Below are 5,178 nucleotides of genomic sequence, written 5' to 3'. Positions count from 1 at the left end.
AGTCCCCTCCAATATTGTTACCTACATATATTCATAAAATATGAAAAACACAATCGTCGTTGTTGCTTAACAATTAACATCAAAGAGACATAGATCTATAGAACTCAACGTTTCTGCTATGTAAACTATGTCTTTGTTATATATTTTTTTTATTTGTAGCTTTACTCTTAATGGTATATTAAATGTTCAATCTGAGCTAATATTGATTTTCTTTATTATTATGTATTACCTTTGGTGGAATTTAGATGAGCTTCCTCATTTACATATTTGCATATTTTCATAAACAGATTATTTCTAATTTGTAATAATGAATTATTAATCAGAGTATGAGTTTCCAATGCAAACTGCATTGAAAACGCAGTTCAAAATAGCACACCTTTCTGAAATGTACCTTATTATTTACATTATTATAATTTACCATCTATACTTCATATTGATGGCATTTTGGGAAGCCCCTCCACAGTTTACCTCAGCCCCAACGAAAATATCCTGGCGCCGCCACTACCAACAACTTCTTGAAAAATATTCATGTTTGATAATCGTTCAACAAATGCTTTCCAGCCTGTAGTTATCTTCCTTAGTTTTCTTAGAACATCGTTGATTCGGCCAGTCATGTTACTGTTTGGAATGTATCTTCCACTAATCGCTAATTTTTCACGATCATTCCACGTTGGATTATTACTGGAACAAAGAAGTTTAGTAGAATTTCAGCTTTCTTGTTCAGCATCTCAGCCTTCTTTCTTCCCTTTGTATAAACGATTTAACGTTCTCTATTAACAGTTTAGTCAAATTCAATATTACAAGATTTCCATGGGATGTTATCTTCTTGCCGCATCTTCCAATTACACTACCGACGATCAGCATCTGAAAGATGTTTACTTGAAAACTGTTGTTTAAACAAAAATACGTTTATACATCCAGTAACTAGACATTTGAATGCAAGTATTTTACTTACGTATGGCTTATTCTTCAGATAAGTCCCTTCTACTGTAGTTGCTATTACTAAATGAGTATTTATTCCGTTAAACAATATTTTAAATTTTGGTATGCACAGAAAAAAGTCCAGTCCTCGGACGGATCCATTCAGGTGTTTGAGGTATCAGATCAATGAGTAAGTAATCATATGGTTTTCTCTTTGCATCTTGATAAGCTTCTTCAAAATATTTGGTACGTGATGGAAACGTTAGATTGTCTTTGACATTTTTTTAACAAAATAATATATTGAGAATTTAAACTAATATTACACTTTTCTCTACCCTGATGAAATAGATTCTGTACAATATAATATATAGATAAATTCAAATGGTAACTTCCACGTGTAAAAAGTTGAAACAATCGTTTATTTTCTCCACTTTCACTCATAAGATATTTAAGAAAAAGAGCTTGGTTTATCAGAATGTAAATAATCATGAAAAATTTCAGGTAATACTTCGACACACTGAATGCTGGGAACGTTTTGCATTATTTTTGTTTACAATGGTTGAAAGTCACTGTAAAACTATACAATGTTTTCAGGTACAAGATAAATTACTTCACAATAATAATTTACAAGTTTGCTTACGAACTATGATTTACCTATTTTTTCTGTTGAACCAGACACTAAACATATAAAAGAATATGATAGCTGATTATCCATCTCAAACTTTAATCAGAAAAATTGTAATATGGCTCATCTTGTATAAATGATGTTTGAGTGTACTTGGGAACCAATCCTAAGGCTCTGCATATGCTCTCTTTTTGGTCCACAACGTCCATGGGATGCAAAAAAATTCAGTATTTATACGGAAGGGCGTTAAAGCCTGGAAGGATGTGTCGTTTTGTGTAAACTGGTCGATAATTTTTCTTTGTTGTAAATGGTCTGCATCTTTAAATTTTTGCAAATCTTCTTATGATTAGTCACTGTTATAAGAGGCCAAAATGGACTGAATATATTGGTTATCATACATACACTTTATTGATATAAAGTTTATTTTTTCACTGTTGATAAAATTAAGGGTAAACCCTCTGATTTTACAACATGACTTTCCATCATTACATAAAATAACCGTGGTTTGTTTTTTTACTGTGTTATATAGTGTCCGTCTGTCTAGCCTGTTTGTAAAGTCTAAGATAATCTCCTAGAGTTGGATTGTTAAATCCGTCTGAAATGTAAACAAGTACTGTCTGTATTACTTGTCGTAATACCAAACAGATTAACCTAACTTCTCTAATGTATCATATAATTTCATACGAGCATGTGCTGTTGTGAACCATGCCAGAAAGATTTTGGTTTGATCTTTCTTGGGCAGGTATTAATGTTTCCCGTGAGGAGCTATAACTTCTTTAAGTAAAGTAACATCTGTTATAACTTTGGTGTTGTCGTTCATTAACGAATGATATTCTTTAACATAAGTAACATAGACTAATTATGATTTGTCCTCAGACATACCCCAATGACCACTGAAAGAGTTAAGACAAAGTTTTGTAACTGATTTTCTGCCTGGATTTAATTATATATCTTCAGGGGACAGTTTCACTCCTTCATTTTCAGCATACCGTTCAATATATTCCTATTTTGCCTCTATTGTAATACAATAAGAGGGCCAGCCTGAACCTTCATGTTTTATTTTTTTTTAAATGTGTCTCTATAATTGTTAAATAATTGTATAGGTCTTTCATGCAAGTAGTAAATTTCATAAATCTATTTTATAGTTACACTCGACTGTTTTTTCACCTCTTCTGTAATCCATGTGCCAATAAAACTCATCATTCGAGTGATTACACGGTGGTGATATTCTTAAATCGACACTCGTTTTACACAGAAGGAAAGTAAATTTCTGTTACTTCTAAAGAGACAACACTGAATGATAAAGTTTCCGCGTGAATAAAACTTTCATTTAATGAATCGAAAATAGTTATTTAAAGTCAAAAATTTTGTCGTCGTAATCGTTGGGTATCCAACAGGGTATTCACAATATTTATTAGCCCACGGATACAAAGATGTGAAATCTACATTTTTTATTTTTTCTCCTTTTACGTTGTACAAAAGTTTTGTAGCATTAATTCTCCCTCCATAAAAGGGCCTTGCATTTGGTTACTTATGTTAAGTCCTCTGGTACTGGTTTGAGTTATTAAACAATAATACGTTTCGTATTTTCATAATTTTCTCAACTCATAACAACACCAATAGCCGAATATTAAATGTTAAACTACAAGTACTTTCCTGTAAAAAGGGGAATCTGTCGTATTTAACACTATATTAATATTATTAAGAAAATGCATGTTTACCAGTGTATTTATATCAGCTAGTTTTTGGTTTTGATTTGAAATATTGTGACACTGGTGAAATCAAATAGAACTGTTGTGTGTTGTATTGTAGCGTCTTGTAGTAGATTAAAACCTCAACAGATGTCGCAACATCTATGCAAAGCTTTGGTACTGTACTGAAAGTGTGATATACACAGTTTTATTCTTTCACATATTATTTTGTTGTTTATTTATTTTTACTTCAGAAAAGAAAGAATAATGATAAAATTCTTTTTCGTTCTTTGAAATTGTAAACATAATATAATATGTTTTAAACTTAAATTCATTCTTTCTAATGTGCGTTCGTGAAAATTCCCTCCAAAAGTGCTTATATATTTTACGATTTAAAATAAATTCAATTTTATAAGCGTTTTAAACGTAAGTTCATTTCATAATAGCAAAGACTTTAGTTACGATTTCGCATTTACTCTACCTTTAAATATTAATTGGGGATTTTTGTAACGTAAGCTGTCAATTTTACAAAACATTCTTTAAATGACAACTCTTCAAATTTTTGTATTTGTGAAACAGTGCCTGCTTTTGAATTACTGACCAGAGAAAAAGAAACCAGTCAGTAGGGCCATCCACGCCAAGGGATTGACTGTCATTATTATAGCGCACTTATAACTTGAAGTACAGCTAATATTTGATAGTATAGAAAAAAATCGATCTTGACTCACCAGATCCAAAATTTTGAGCTTTACCACAGAGGCCATCCGATTCATAGTAATGTTTACCATATATCGTACATCAATCTTCATAGTAGAGATATCATATGAGAGGCGACTGGGGTGCTCTCTCTCTCAAGATCGGAAAAGTCTCCAAATGGTAGTTTCTAATAAATATTTCTGTTACTCATATTATACAAACGATTTAAAAACTTATTATAAGAATAGATAGCTGAATATGATTCCATAAAATCTGTAATGTATTTCATATTTAAATTTTTCTTTATTCATTTACTACTTCAGAGTCTGGAGTTCATTTGGTTAAATGTAAATCGAGTTTTAATAGTTTTGTTGTTGTTGCAACTAGCCTTAACCTAATATTTGATCTTACTAATTGTTGACTACAAGTACATAAATGCATTCTGTTGAATATCTCATGTTTCGAGAATATACCATTTTAGCTATACTGAGAAACAGGTTAACAAGATTGGGTGCTGGTTCTTTACAAAATAGTTAATGTGCTTTATAGCACTAAACAATTGGGCTTGATACCCGTAGCGAGCACAGCGCATATAGCCCACTGTGTAGCTTTGCGGTTAAAAACGAACAAGCAAACAAACACAGCCACTAGTGGCCCTCTTCCGATTTAGATTTAGCAGGTTGTTTGCTATTCAATTATAAATCAGTCGATTGTTACCCCCTGAAAAGTTGGCTAGTGAACTCTGGTAGTAAAGGCTCTCAACCTGCAATACTTCAGCTATTAGGCCTTATTGAAAGTCTAGTGGGTCAACTGTTTTTCAAATCTTGACAGGAAATGATTAATAGTAAGGTAATTACACCTTTATATACTATTAAGTATGTCACATGAAACACATCTCCATCGCAACTTATTTAGTAACAACAGCCCACTTAAATCGCGGATAACATAGCTATTATGATCACGTGTTTCTTTTCTTTTTCTATACCCATGTATATGCTTACAATGTAAGATCTTATTTATGCTGGTTAAACGATCAACAGCTTTAAATGCTGCAAATTTGTAGTTATCTCTTCAATATTTACATTTTAATTGTAGTATCTTAACACACGAACTATAACCACCGTTCTATTTCATCTTTTCCACTCAGTGTCCAATACTTTCAATTTTTAACTTTTTCTTTGTCACGTTTGGTTTGAATTTCGCCCCAAAATACAGATAGCTAGTATCTAAGAACGGCTGGCATGG

This window comes from Tachypleus tridentatus, chromosome 1, assembly GCF_004210375.1.
Source record: "Tachypleus tridentatus isolate NWPU-2018 chromosome 1, ASM421037v1, whole genome shotgun sequence".
Classification (NCBI taxonomy): Eukaryota; Metazoa; Arthropoda; class Merostomata; order Xiphosura; family Limulidae; genus Tachypleus; species Tachypleus tridentatus.
Note: the sequence above shows the minus strand (reverse complement) of the source record.